A 15977-nucleotide genomic window follows, 5' to 3' on the forward strand; every position below is an offset into this window, starting at 1 on the left:
AGATTCCGGGACAGATAGGTGCAAATACTCATTCTTTCCCCGAACAATCAGAAATCATAATAGTAAGAAACCGAAGTCACTTTAGAAATATTAAAAACATTGAATTTACAAGTCGGAACAAAATTAAACATTGCAAAGATGTTAGGTATACTTTCAGGTGCATGTGTATGTTAGTTGGTAGTTTGAGTGTTTGCGTTTGTGTGGGGTGTAAGTGTTCTTGCATGAATGTATGCCATGCTTTTTGTGGATGTATGAATTTGTGGTTTTTGCATGCGGTTTTTTTTTTCCTTACCAAATTACGGGTGGTGTCCTAACACCCCCCGTCACACGCCCTTGCGGTGGCTTGCGAGGTATTAAGTAGATGTAGAACAGTATATCGGCGCTGCGACAATCGAGTCTATCGAGCATCATCAACAAATTTATTCATGTTGCCAATTGCCTACAGGAATACCATTGAAATCGCAACATTATCGTCACAGTTTAGTTTGCCGTGTGGCCATTCAGGCTACTCTCCCAATAAACATTCAGCATATTGTCTATGCTATCCATACAGTTAATTTCGTCGATTTCGCTTGCAATGTAAAACGACTCTATTGTACATATTTTCATATGGATATATTGTTAAAAAGGCCCATATTTTATTTCGTCCCTACCGTCATATTGAATCTATCATCCATATGGACGATGATATTTTGGTAATCTAGGACAAAATCATGGTTTTTCAACTCTTAAATTCCTCGAAGAATACCAAGTACCTCAATGAAATTCTTAAATAACTTTAATTATATCTTGCGTCAAACTAAATCTTATCAAAATTAGATTAATTGCCTACGCAAACTACTTTTGATATTTTTACGGAAAGTGAATGCATCGCTTCTTACACAAACTAATTTAGCTGCTACAATGCTATTTTTTATTTTAAAAATTCTTTCCTCTAATTACATATATAATACTATAAATATTTGCATGTGAAATCCATTCAATATCAGGAAAAATATTGGCATGACGTCGTTAAATCGCAGTTTTAGATCACAGGGAAATATTGAGTATCAAGAAGGATTCACTATGAAAAAGGTTTAGATCCGTGACTGTATTAATGGTTGGCATCAAAGCCCTCTCTACCCGAGTAGAAGTAATCCAGCTCTCTGGGAGTGGAAAGGCGTGTCGACCCAGTGACGGGTGGCGACCAGCGGAAAGTGTAAACAACAGAAGAGACACGTACTGTTGAGGGCTCTCTTCCAATGGAATTATATTCGAGCGGACTCCGGTATTTTGGAGTTATTATATTACACTGCTTTCCCTTTTTTCTTTCCCGCTCGTGTCGTATTGGCGGCGAAAAGACTCATTTGGTGTTCGGCTGAATTAAATGTTCACGCTTGCATCCGTAACCTTGCTGTCGCCTTCATGACAATCCGGTACAGTGTCCATTACGCTAGTTACACTTCAGGGTTCATTACACTTGTTTTTGATGTAATAGTTCAAAAGTGTAACTCCTTTCTTGAACCAATCCATTGAAGCTCGTCTTTCTACCATTTTATTTTAACATCCTTTACGTTTCTGTCTCTCATTAAATAGCTACTTTTCTATTTTCTTTTGCAGTAAAATTAACGTTTACCACTCCGGCATAAATGGATTAGTTCAACTCTTGTACGAGGACATAATACCCATTTTCTTCTCTTGAAGTCTTTTTATGAATGAAAAAAAATGTTCCTTATTTTCAAATTGTTTGTGAAAATTAATGTATGCATATTTGGTAGAGAATTGACGTTAAAGAATCATTCTTTCACCTAGCAACCATTCAGTGACTAGGAAGGGTTCTAAAATCAAATTATTGTTTATCATTATGCATATATTTTCCATCCCATCCAAACGCTTGTCCACATATTCCCCCTATACGTTTCAATCTGGAGAGGTCATGAGTGAGGGTAACGCGTAAGTATTTAATCGAGTGTACACCCTCTGTTTTTTTCAAATAACGGCGGATGATGCCGCGACAGTAACTTTTAATGGAGTCAACTGCTGATATGCATTAGTATGCAATGCAAAAGATGTTTACACTTTATAATGTCTGCAGTTTCTATTTCGGTATTCCTGGTGCAGTAGGTCTACGGGAAGGAATTGCTCCTAGGGGTGGAAGGATGGAATGGAGGAGGGACCTTTGGGTTCACCATTCATCCCCGAGCAAAGCCGTTTATCCACCCTTCGGCCACGTCCTTCGGAGGAGGACGTATGCGTCTCGGAAGTGGCGCGTCGCTCCTAATTTTCATAAACCAAGCACGCCCTGTGGAGCGGCGTGAGTTCCCCCGGGAGAAAGTGAGGAGAGAAAGGGGTAGAGGGGAGTGGGGAGAGGAGAGGGGGTAAGGGACAGATAAAAAATGGCTACGTAACGTGAAGGACGCGCTGGGTGTACGAGTAAAGGCGGGAGGGACACGCGCGCTGTGTGTTGGTGTCCTGGGAATCGTTTTCCGTAATTACTGCCTCTTAAGAGCCCAAATTTATGGCCACCGTACGTGTTTCTATCGCTTGCTATATCGTTCCTTTCACTACTCCTTCCCGTCTTCTGTGTTCTTTCTTCTTCCTCCCTTCGGTCTTTACGCACATCCATACCCTACATCCCCCTTCCCGTCTGCCCAGCCTTCCCTTTCACCCACCCTACCCGAGGTGCTTCATGGGAAGAACGTCCTGACACATCGCTAACGTTGACGCAGTAGTCCCTCTTCCTCATTCCACCCTCATTATGGGCGATCAATCCCGAGATTAGATTATAGCGTATCCCTTCGGGAGATAAGTGGTTACGTGACAGTCCCATGATTCCGTCATAGTTGTGCATTGACTGCACTAATTATTTTACTGCATCAAGTTTTAGAATACTCAGGTTTGGATTCACTCATAGACAGTAGGTTAACCTTTAAATTAAATCTCTCCCATCCATTATTAGCACATCTCCTTTCTTATGATGTGGCGAATGTATAGAGTGCTGACCCAGTCATATCTACTCTGGGAGGACGTATGTGCTATGAAAATATGTTGGAGATATAGTCCGTCAACCATGTTGGTTGCATGTTTCATGATTGATGCAATTTTTCTCATAAATTTCTACTGGCATATATAATTGTTTATTAAAAATCATTACCGTTTTAATGATTCGAGCAACCTTCTATATGCCTACCAACGTATCCCCGTTGTGTGTATCAAATAAATTCTCCGTTAACATTTAAAATACCAGTAACCAGATATATTGGTGAGAACGTAGTATTCCAGTAAATGGAGCACTGAGATGCTGATCGTAGGTTTCGGTTCTAGGTGGTTCCTCCGGGCGTCCTTATCGTCATTCAACCTGAATGATTTTTTGAATGGTACCAGATTGACATAAGAAACCAGAGGGGACAAAGGGAAAGGTACTGGCCCTCCCTACCACCCGTGTAATGTGTGAGCGTCACACGCAGCATATAACTTACGATTAGGTAAGCTCTACCCTCACCTAAAAACCAACCTTAGAGTCAATAATTGTAGTTTTTAATAATGTTGGTGGTTCTATCATGACGTGGAATCAGAAACCCTAGAGGTGGCTCTAAATGCACCATATAGATGTTATTCCTTGGGCTGACGTGTTTTGCTTGCCTCCTGTTTCCACCCTGGTTTATTTGTGCACTCCCTCCTTTCAACGGTTCTTTCTCTTGAAGTCTTCAAAAAATGTCCAATTAGTTTTGCCCTTCCTTTTGCCAGTGCCTTCCATATACTTATCTCCCTCCCTACTCTTCGATGGATCCCTCCTTTAGTCTAGTGATGATTCCATTTGATATCATACTGCACCTCTTGTCTGGTTTAAGTTGAGCACTGAAGCTGGGTGTCCTGGAATGGCTGTTTTTTGCCCAAATAGAATTAGGAAAGGTGTAGGTCCGTGGCTTCACACGCCGCGGTATCAGATTTAACTACAAGAATAGCAATAGGGTTATTTATCAAATACCACTGAATTAATTCATTTTGAAGGGCCCTTTGAGCATAAATCTGTGCACTAGATACATTAATGTAGAATAAGAATCTTCGCTCTGAAGAAAGTGTTTTTCAGTTAGATTAAATAGAGAAATTATTCTCCTCCGGACGTTGCTGTTGGATAATTTCCTAACTAAGGAAAATGTCGAGCTTGAAGGAGAGATGTAAATCTGATGGAGCCAAATCAATGACAACGACTCTTGCGGGTGGGGGCACATTGTCTTGATGAAAGATGACTTTATTCCTTGCCAAACATGGCCTTTTTTCGTGTATCTTTTGCTGTAGTTGGTCCAGGATATTAGCGTAGTTTGGTTCAGTAATAGTTTGACCAGTGGAAAGATAATCTATCGGCAGAATCTCTTTCACACCCCAGAAAACTGAAGTCCTTACCTTTCCAGCCAACCGTATTGCCTTTGCTTTCTTTGGTGGTGAATCAACATGTTTCTATTGCTTTTGGTTTTTCTCTGGGGTATACATAATAGTGGACTCAAGTTTCATCTGTGACCACAAAGCGGCGCATAAAATTTTGTTGGTTATTCTTTAAACGGGTCAAACTTTGTTCGGAAATTTCCATGCTGATCCATTTGTGATCCTGCTTCAAGAGTCGCGGCACCCATCTAGCAGATAATTTTCTCATGTCCAAATCCACCGTAAAATGCCATATGCCCGTTCAGATGACATCCCTACAGCTTCAGCCATTTCTCGTGATTTCATTCCTTTTGAAATAATTTGGGGGTAGTGGCACATTTTGGCCAACCGCTACGCGAATCATCACTTAAGCTGTTCCTACCAATCTTAAAATCGATTGTCTTCTTGAATTTAGTTGAATTTGAAGTAGCAGAGTCCCCCAGAGTGTTCTGGGTGTCGGCATGAATTTCCTCAGCTATCATACCTTTCATTATGAAATCACTGTTTGAATCTCAATGTTTTCCATCTTCTCAAATCACAACACGGAAACAACAAAGGGAGGCGTCCGCACCACAGATATCTTCCCAGAGGACCGATGCGATACGTGTTTATTCATAAAAGATTGCCTAGTACTACGCGGGAAACTTGTTGCGCTAGCGCTGACATCTAATGGTGGCTCAGAGAACCTTTAAAAATACCCTCGTAGAATGGGAGGTGGGATTTATTTTTCTTCCTCGTGGTATTCGGGATTTCTTGTGCTTGAGTCCCCCATCTCAAAATCTGTTTTAAAATCATGAGTAATTTTACAATGAACAGCACCAAGACTGTTTGCTTTGCATTATGCAATGGTACTGTCCCCTAGGCAAAGATGATCCGTGTTCGTTTCGACATAAATGCTATTCTCGCATTCCTGCATGGATCTTAAATTCCATCATAAGATAATCTCCGCAACTATTACGTAATATAATCTCCACTAACTGCGTTCTTAAATAAGTATTATTTATACTTGCCAGAAAGCATCACTCCTAAAAAAGGAAATTATCCTTTCTAACCATTTAAGGATCAGTTGAGACACGAATTTTGGTTTCCGCGTCTCTCCAGGACGATACCCACATGTCTATATAGCATAATTTGTGCTCTTTTTCGTTTGCCACCCATTTGAGCAACGTTCATTCCTCCCATGACCCATGCGCCATACTTAATCATAATTATGCATGTGAAACCAGCAAGGTCATAAAATGGAAATGGAATTTTTTATTTTTTTACGCGGGAGAGAGAGGCGGTAGATGATGAAGTGTGGGTAAGGCTCCTACAGGTGCTAATTTCAAGTATCCCAGAAGCAATGGTCAAGGTCTCACTTAGACGAAGTCTCACATTGCCTTGGAAGACGCTTTTTCTCCAGAGTGAGAATTAAACACTGGGAATTTGTTTCATCTCAGTGTGCTCTGGTTTGTAACTCCAATGTATATATACACCACATTCATAAAAATAATGAATGCTTCGACTATAGGAAATAGCGTTTCCATGATCATATTAACGAATTCAGAATTCTTAGTTAGTGACACAAATGTGAAGTGGGTGGATAGTCATTTCTTCGAAATAAATACATTTTTACCTATAACACAAGTTGTGCTAATTTTTCCTTATCGACGATTTTATTCCATGAGTTATGAGATTTTTGCATGTATTTAGTTTTTAATTTGCAATATTTCAAGTTTGTTTACACTTTTTCGTTTATTTATCTGTTATTACTCCCTTCAATCATCTATAAATGTGATCACAGAGATGTTATGATATATATATATATATATATATATATATATATATATACACACATAAACATGAAACAGCAACTACAGTTCTCCAGTTATCCATTCGAAGGTCGGTTTCATACGTTTAGAACCCACTTCGTGCCAAACATAACGGCATGTGAAATTCACTTATCAGGGTACGGAATTAGGTTTCTTAACCAGTATTGCATGTAATTTCCCATAAATATCTGGTACCCGAAAAATTACACAGGTGGGATCGAGCTGAGGGTGCCTAGAGGTGTCCACGGGATCGAGATAAGGCCAGTCGTTAGTAGCCCATCGTTCTACAGCCACTGAAATATTATATCTCCTGTTACGTGTGTGTGTGTGTAATATATAAATATATATATATATATATATATATATATATATATATATATATATATATGCACATAATATGTACATAATCAAACATATATAGGTAGTATGTTTACGTTAGAACATCCTCTGCTTCAGGTGGCGCACATACAACGGTATAATGCCGAATTCTGCAGACGAAGGAAATAAAATTTCCGTTGTACAGCGCTGGGGTTATTTTATTCATAATAATGTGTACTTGAATTTCTATGTTTCTCTTCTAAAGAGCTTCTTTCATATTGTAATTTGAAATATGGTTTACTATGCTTGAAATCTCACTTGCCACTCTCCCGTCATTTCTTCATTTTAATGGATATCGCTCTAAGTCATGCAATTGTTCGTCCAAAATTAAAAATATTTTTTACTTATATTTGTACTTTCAGAAATTTATCAGAATTATGAAGGCATTAAAGCTTCTCTAACTATGTTGTCCTAAAATTGTTTATTTCCGTTTTGTTTCGTTATTGCCGTAAAATATTTTTATGAACTTTTTTAGTCTGAAAATATATTACGGATTTGATATAAAAATTTTGCCTTCATTTGATGATACCTTAATTGCCTCGGAAATAACAAACTTCATTTTTTCGACCTGCGAACCGAATAATTAGCGTAAATTATTCGTGGATATTAGATTGCGTGTTTTCCGAGTTTGTAATTTGCTCAATAATTTTTGTCGTTTTCGTTTATGGATATATAAATTAATGCCGTCAGTCAAACCGGTTCCATTGCCTCCGAAATTCCAATCCATTCTGGTTTATGCCAATGAGGAGTGATATCCACTCGCTTGAGGACAGCTATTTTTCTGTATAATTTATTGATGTGATGTTTAAATTATTATGCCTGAATTTACGTTTTGAAAAACAGATATCATTCTTCTTCCAATTTACATCCCTTCTCAGGTTATATTTAACTATTCTGCCAATGAAGTTAATTTTCATATTAATCAAAAGGTTTTCATTTATTAACTCAGCGCAGATGAAGGGGAATCGTGGTTTAATTTGCTGAAAGTTTCGAAACATCTAATTCATCCAATCGTCTAGGTGCATAGAATCAATGTTAGTTCAGTATTTTACTATTAGTTACCGAGTAATGTCTGTTGGATCGAGAATTGAATGAAGAACTTCAATAACTACGCAAATATTCTTAATCAATGATATTCTCTACCCTCTAATCACACGTAGTTGCATGCACACACAATCAATAGAGATCATGTATCTTAAATCGTGGTAGTTTCTTTAGTCAGAAAGTTTATGGAGCGTAGCTATGTACGGCGCGGAAACGTGGTCATTGAAGTAGGAGGATAGACATAGACTGGAGGCTTTTGAAATGTGGGTGTGGAGAAGAATGGAGAAGGTGAAATGGACAGAGAAGAAAACAAACAAGGAAGTACTTGGTATGGTGGGCGAAGAGAGGGGTTTGTTGGGAGCAATCCTATGGAGGCAGGAAAAGTGGCTGAAGGGAGTATTGACCGGCAGTGGGATGTTAAAACTGTGATAGAGGGTAGAATGTTGGGCAAAAGAGGAAAGGGAAGGAACAGGATAGGGATGTTGGACGGGATGAAGGGAGAAAGAAAGTACTCAGAGATGAAGAGGGACCTGATGTAAAGTAGGATACTGGATTTTGTGTTTTGTTAGGAGTCGCAAAATATTTATTTAGTAGCTGTGTCCATCCAAAAACCTACCTTAACCGGTAGATTACCTAATAATAATAAAAAGTTAATTTTTAGCCTTCGCTTCTATAAGGGTTATTAAGACACATAAAAAGCCTTTAAATCCTGTTTTATGATACAGATATCTGTTTAAAATAACAATTATATTTGTTTTCCCAGATTATTACGCCATATCTTAATGTCTTATCACAGTGATTCTCTAAGGATACAGCGGATAGTATAAAGTATCTTGTAAATAATGTAATTTTTATGGGTTTCTTTAATTTGGCAAGGCGATTAGAAAATCTAAACCTTAAGACATCATGTGCTATTTCACACTGGAAATACATGGTATGGTTTAAAATTATCGGGAGCAACTCTTTCCTGACGTGACTGTGCGTCGCAGCGGGCTTCCACCGCCCAGGCTCGATGGTGGGATCTGACCTTCAACGTGCTCCAAGCGGCAATCGTCTGCGAGCGTTCATTCAGGCTAGACCGTGTTTTTACTGAACCACTGTCGAAGGATTCGGTGCAAACGCAAAATGCAGCGAGCGATTAAAGTAGTTAGTATGCACAAGGTAGTCATGGATTTCATTCTTAAGTCACTCCTGCTATAACTGTCCATTTTTTTGTTTTCATTTTTTACTAAGGTTTGCCATTTTACATAAGGTTAAAGCCATGAAACCACTAATTCAATGTTCCCTATTTTGTTACTTATCACTTACAGCGATTTTGAAAGCTTGATGCCATGCTATTAGGAAAGCATCATCAGCATATAAAAATAGCTTTAACCAGTGCAATATGTTAAATATATTATTAGATTATACAGTATTCAACATAGGTCCCAACTTAGATCCTCGTTAGACTTTAAGTTAGGTTATATTAGTTTTACTAACACCGACTCTAAGTTTAACATAAATCCTTCGATCTTCTGGGAAAACCATTATAATTTTAATGATAAATTTAATGTATCCTTTAATCTATCTTTTAAAAACAACATTCTATAGATGCTCTATATTTATGTAATCGAAAGCCTTTTTCAAATCACAGATACTATAATAGCCTTTTTATTTTATCCAGAGTAGGCTTTAATGAATGAAGAAATATTTCCTGTGAATTCTTTGTTCCTTTATCTTTTTTTAAATCATTTAACTTTTAAAAATGTACTCTCTTCTTTTTTAAGAAGCCCTTAAGATACTCTGCCACAAAGTTTCCTACAACTTTTTTTGCATTGAAAAGTGGAAATAGCCCGATTATGTGGATATTTGTATTTCATTTTTTCTTGTGGAACAGGTTTAATGACAGCTACCTTTATCAATCAGGTACTATTCCACACTGGAAACTAATATTCGTGTTTTTTGTTACTATTGTTATTATTTTTTTATTTTCTTAAATATTTATGAACCTGATGTTTGTCATGTTCGGTAGAATGTTAGACCTTATCAAATAAGCATTATGCATACCTGATTATACTATATACTGAGTTACATTTTTCAAATTGTGATTCAAATCGTCACGTAAATTCACGAGAGGTCTTTGCCTTAAGGATAACTATTCGAGTCTGAAAGTAGAAAGAAAGAACTAAAAATCTTGACTTTTTTGCTCATTATTATTTCCTCAGAAATGGATTGCATAGGTTTTTGGAATATGTTTGTGCTTGGCGTGTGGAAATGGGATTTCGGATTAGTCTCCTGTTTTCATCAGAGGTCGATTAAGCAACAGCTATAAGTTACGCAAAGCAGCATCATTCCGTTCGATTAACGATGACACATTGCTTTCAGACGCACGGATTGAAAATTTCATGTTGTGCTACTACTGTAATGATTCTGCATTTTGGTAGGCAATAAAAAGGCATTCACGGTTAAGAAGCAGTACATTTTTGAATTTTGACAGTCTCCCTCATCAGTCATTCAACGGCTTTTTATTCCATGATCCTTTGAGCAATCGGTTAACGTCTTTTTCATCGCACAGTTAAGAAAATTCTATGAATTCTGATGGCATTCAAGTCATGTTAAGTTCAGCTGTTCTTCCAAAGCATCAAAATGTATATTGATGCATTGATAGGTATTCTTAAAAAAAGTGCCAAATGAAGAAAATGTAATAAAAATATGAATCTGATATATAGATAAGCAAGAAAACTTCATCTATTTTAAAGTTTTTACTTTGATACTTCGAAATCCTCCAAAAACATTACACTGTTACATACTTGGATTCGATTTGGCATTTTCAAATCAATTATCAATCCATGGACGTCCTGTAATAATATTTGGTCGATGGGGCTTAAATAACTTTGGTTAAGGCTTTTCGATAATAGATCCTGACATAGATTATGTTCTTTGATTTGGAAGAAAAAACAAGTTGAAAAGTGGGCAGGCTGAAAGATTTGAATCCAGTTTTAAACATTCCACCTCATCTTCATACCATTAAGCATCGTGCGTATTTGGCCTTTTTTTAAAAATACTAAAAAATTGGGAAATCGATAACGGACTAAAGCGTCTACCAACTCTGTCACGCCGCTCCATGTGATTCATGGCATTCGGCTCTTCCCATGTCTGTGCAAGTGAAAGGAAAGGGGCAGAACGAAGAACTCCGCTTTCCTGTGAAAGCGTTCGGTTTCCTTCCTCCGCACATTCAGCAATTCTTTTCCACACCCCCTCCGCCCCTTCTGTCCCCGCCGCATAAAACTCCGTGGAGGACAAATTGTGAGGGTGTGGGTGGTGGAGTCCACACCTACGTCCCTTGCCCCTATTTCCTTCTCCTCTCGCTCGGGTTCCCTGGTGTCGTGCCCTAAACTGCGCACAAGGGAAAGGGGTGGAGGAGGCACAGGAGGATAGGGAGGTAACGTTTGGAGGTGAAAAGACGGAGAGAGTGAGATGGAAAGAAATATGGAGAGCACGCGAAGGACTCAACAAGTTGTTGTGCCCTTAATACACTTCCCACGTACATTTTTCCCACCCCCACTTTGTCCCACATTTCGGTCCCCTTATCAACCGCATTAGGTTTCCTTGCTCTATTCTCAAGCTTTGAGCGTGTCTGGGCTGCATACTTCATGAATGTGCGCGACACGTTGAATGTTTCAACGTATTTCTCCCTAGGGATGTGCACCAGAAAAGTTGTTCCATGTTAGATAATTGATGAATATACGAGGGTCATCCGGAAAGTAGTACCCGTTCGTGCCGCATGAAGTGCTGACGACGCGAGTAGCCGCTGGACGAGGTCAGATAGCTTCAGTGGCTTGTCTGCCTTCTCTGAGCCAAGTTGCGTGACGCTAGCATTGCCTGTGTTGTTTCTGTGATTGTTTACAATGTTTAAAAAAATTGAGAACGCCGCCAGTTGTGAAGTGAGGGCAGTGATTAAATTCCTCAATGCAAGAAACGTTCGCCCATGTGATATTCATCGCCAATTAAAGGAGGTGTATGGAGACAATGTAATGGACGAGTCGTCTGTTCGGCGGTGGTGTCGCAACTTCAACATGGGGAGGGGGAACACACACGACGATGAGCGTTCGGGGAGACCGTCTGTCATTACAGACCAACTGGTGAGCTCAGTTGACGAATTCGTGAGGAACGATCGGCGCGTCACAATTGATGACATCTGTGAGCATTTTCCCAATGTTTCTCGAACAATTGTTCATGAAATTGTTAAACACCATCTGCATTATGCAAAAATTTGTGCAAGATGGGTCCCTCGCGTATCTCAATGAGCTGGCGGCGAAGGACTATGCAGCAGGAATACAGAAACTTGTCACACGTTATGACAAATGCCTTAATTTGCTTGGAGATTATGTTGAGAAGTAGTTTAAAGTATCCTCTTTCAAATAAAATTTTTTATGTTTGTTAATATTTACTTTTGTGTCTTTATTTCACGAACGGGTACTACTTTCCGGATGACCCTCGTACTAAAATTATTGTCATTTAGGGTTATCAGTCGGTGTATTGGGTTGCGGCAAGTATCTAAATTATATCGTTGAGCCGGCGCCGGACATCACCCGTTTATTATAATTCATCCTCCTTAGCCTTTGGCTAAAACTCTACCCCTAAATAATTTCTTAAATTCAATTTATCTGCAAAATTTCGAGATTCAGGATAAGGTCAATTACTTTAACGCATCTACGCACACGTTGTGTAAAAATGTTCTAGGAAATCAAATCAAAATATATTAATAATGAAGCAATTCAGAAAATAAAAATGGTCATGATCCATTTTTGAGTATCAATCCAAGAATTGCTTTGTAGTAGCTATCCAAGCTCTCCATTTACGTGAAATCTTCCATTTCTTCGATTGTCTCTTCTTACTTATCCTTTGCCTTTCTCTGTAGTTGTTTCCCTCTAAATTCCTGTTGTTTACGGTTTTCTGTGAATTGTTCGTGTGTCAGGGTGTTGACTTAGTTTTTCTCTTTTTCTCACGCCTTTCACAGGCTTGTCTCATCAACCTTTCTTTGAAGTTACTCCTTCGTTTGCTACTCAGCCAGTCCGTTTTATTCTCATATTTATTTTGTAGTATCGAAATTCCACCGGATTTAAACATCATGTCTCTACTGTTTCTCTTTTCCACATTTCACTGCCGTGGAAATTTTCTCTCCACGCATAAACTTGCAAAATGCTTCCATTATTTCTAGACTGTTGCCATGGTTATCGATATAGACGGTATAAAATGACTCACATTGCATATAACACAGGAATGTACAATTAAATTGTTGCAAAATACCGGAAATGTTGTAAAATTGTTAGGAAATGTTTTAAAATATTTTAAATAAATTACAGCATAAGTGCTTTAGCATAATGGACTTCATTAATTATGAATACTTAAAAGTCTTTTTTTTTAAAGATTGTAAAAGATTTTTACACTCTTTTTACACTCTGAAATTGTTGCACTTAAAAGTCTACCCATTTTAAGTAAGATAGGTTCGGTTTTGTCGTGCAATAAGGCAAAAAGTCTTATTGTAAGCTATTGGTAACACTGAATGTACTGGTAGATTTGAATCATATGACATTGTGGCATTTAGTAAAGTTCTCAATTCGATGTATTAACTTTGAGCTTTTCGAATTAGGCTAATTCGGATACTCGATTTGTGTAGGAATTTCTTATAGCAAGATGTAAAATTAGGAGAGTTTGAAAATAGTATTCAGCTGAACTCATTCCACTTGTAATTACTAATAAAATACAATGAATCCTTAAAAATTATGATGATTTCAATGCAACTTGGCATATCATGAAGAGAAGTGATAAGTTGAAAGGCATGTCGCGAAACACTGCGTGGAATTTGTATAGCATCATAAATGCTTTAATCGCAGTCACGGGTTATTTGGCCGACCATCCTGCAACCGATCGCACAAAGATGGTACAATCGTCAACCGATTGGACCACCCGTGGCTAATGTTCACGTGCAAATAGGGACGGTTGGATGCATCCCTTCATGCATTCTGTATCAAAAATTTGAAATGATGATCGTTTTCTCGATAAAGCGTCCCTCGCCGGATATCGACCCCCTCTTCCACAACTAGTCGTTTAGTGAAAGAAGACGTTGTGTGGCCTTCGGTCGGTGGAAGGCACTGCATCTGATCCACGAATGATCCTTTTCTTGAGGCGAACAGACCCCGATGCCCGTCTCATTATTATTATTTTTTTTTCGTTTTCATTTGTCCGCTTTCGCTTCGCGGGACCGCCCGCCCGCCCGCGGGATGCCCGTCTCCGCTGGAGCACTTCATGATCGGGCCGACCGCCCCTCCCCCCCCCCCAACACACAATAGCCACGCCAGAAACTATTGACTTTTGAACGGCGCAGCGTTCCAATGAATTTATCTTGGCTATCCAGACAGCTCTTTTTCACCTGCTATGATATTTCGTTTCACTGTCACTTTTTCCCGTTGACTCGAAGAAAAATTGGTAGTTTATCTGAATACATTCGTTATTTTTAATTTAATATATACATCTACCCACAAAAAAAGGGTTCTATTCTCGTGAGTGTACATATTTGCATGCATTAATTGCATTCATTGATTTGTATTTCATGAAGATACCTGTTCGTTTTCGAAAGGAATCATCCCCTTACTTTTGACAGGAGTATGTTAATAGAAAATCTCAATCAAATATTAAATTATCACAGTATTGAATCCAGTTACCTACGCAGAGAAAATCCCACCCCATCTATAGATGACTGAAGTAACCAAATATTTAATATCTGGCGGAGGAATTTGTGAATATATCTTACCACATGTAATTGGGGATAATTACTGAGTGGGTATATCTTCCTAACTAAACGAAATCTCCTGAACAAGAGTTGCATGTTAAGCGGCTTAGTGATCACCAAGCGAAAGTGACAGAATTTCGTGAGGAAAGCATATTCCACCATCAATACAACACCACAAGTGATGGACTTCAAAAATTGACGGTACTCTTCTGAAGAGATTATGCCATAGAACTCTCAATTTACTCCACTTTACGCGTTGGAATTTCCTGCGAGTTCCATTGTCCTGTAAAGACGATAGAAATACTAATTGCACCTTCTAGGGTGACCTGTTCGACATTAGTCATAGATTATGAATGAGGAGAAAGTCTTGTAGCGTCTTTTTCCTATTGAAAGGCCTAAAAAGGCACATGAGGCCAGTTGGTCAGCTAGCTAAGCGACGTCGCGGCGGTAAAAAGATAGAAGGGAAAGTCCATGGGGAAGCATTTCCCATTTCCCAAATGCATTCACAATGAAGATATTTTAGACCCAATCAACTAAAGTGCAGGCGTTCACTGCCATGCATTGCTGGTTTTAGGGTTGTTTAAAGTGTATAACTGCAATATTGTAGAATATTCTCATTAATAAACATTTCTCACCTTTGAGTATTGTTGACTTTTTTTTCAATTTATGATTGTGATCAGAAAAATTGTTTCTTAATTTTATGGTGCGTACATTAAACGTGTGTGAGCTATGAAAACCAAAGTTTTTGGATTTAAGACGTTTGCTAGTTATCACCACATTAAACCTTATACTAATATATTTTATTGAGAAATTTAACCAAGAAAATGTGTGGACTCATGGATTTTCCACTGAACATATTACGAGGGTCATCCGGAAAGTAGTACCCGTTCGTGCCGCATGAAGTGCTGACGACGCGAGTAGCCGCTGGACGAGGTCAGATAGCTTCAGTGGCTTGTCTGCCTTCTCTGAGCCAAGTTGCGTGACGCTAGCATTGCCTGTGTTGTTTCTGTGATTGTTTACAATGTTTAAAAAAATTGAGAACGCCGCCAGTTGTGAAGTGAGGGCAGTGATTAAATTCCTCAATGCAAGAAACGTTCGCCCATGTGATATTCATCGCCAATTAAAGGAGGTGTATGGAGACAATGTAATGGACGAGTCGTCTGTTCGGCGGTGGTGTCGCAAATTCAACATGGGGAGGGGGAACACACACGACGATGAGCGTTCGGAGAGACCGTCTGTCATTACAGACCAACTGGTGAGCTCAGTTGACGAATTCGTGAGGAACGATCGGCGCGTCACAATTGATGACATCTGTGAGCATTTTCCCAATGTTTCTCGAACAATTGTTCATGAAATTGTTAAACACCATCTGCATTATGCAAAAATTTGTGCAAGATGGGTCCCTCGCGTATCTCAATGAGCTGGCGGCGAAGGACTATGCAGCAGGAATTCAGAAACTTGTCACACGTTATGACAAATGCCTTAATTTGCTTGGAGATTATGTTGAGAAGTAGTTTAAAGTATCCTCTTTCAAATAAAATTTTTTATGTTTGTTAATATTTACTTTTGTG

The 15977-nt window shown here is 38.7% G+C and overlaps 2 protein-coding genes across 2 annotated transcripts in view; one reads left to right on the forward strand and one right to left on the reverse strand.

Annotated features, from left to right (window-relative positions):
- The window catches only part of LOC139697856 (uncharacterized), a 486545-nt gene that overhangs the window by 354741 nt on the left and 115827 nt on the right, over window positions 1–15977 (forward strand). The gene's annotated exons all lie outside the window — the stretch shown is intronic.
- The window catches only part of LOC139697912 (uncharacterized), a 310000-nt gene that overhangs the window by 292717 nt on the left and 1306 nt on the right, over window positions 1–15977 (reverse strand). The window lies entirely within an intron of this gene.

Source organism: Hetaerina americana, unplaced genomic scaffold (assembly GCF_022747635.1).
Source record: "Hetaerina americana unplaced genomic scaffold, ioHetAmer1.1.p SCAF_8, whole genome shotgun sequence".
Classification (NCBI taxonomy): Eukaryota; Metazoa; Arthropoda; class Insecta; order Odonata; family Calopterygidae; genus Hetaerina; species Hetaerina americana.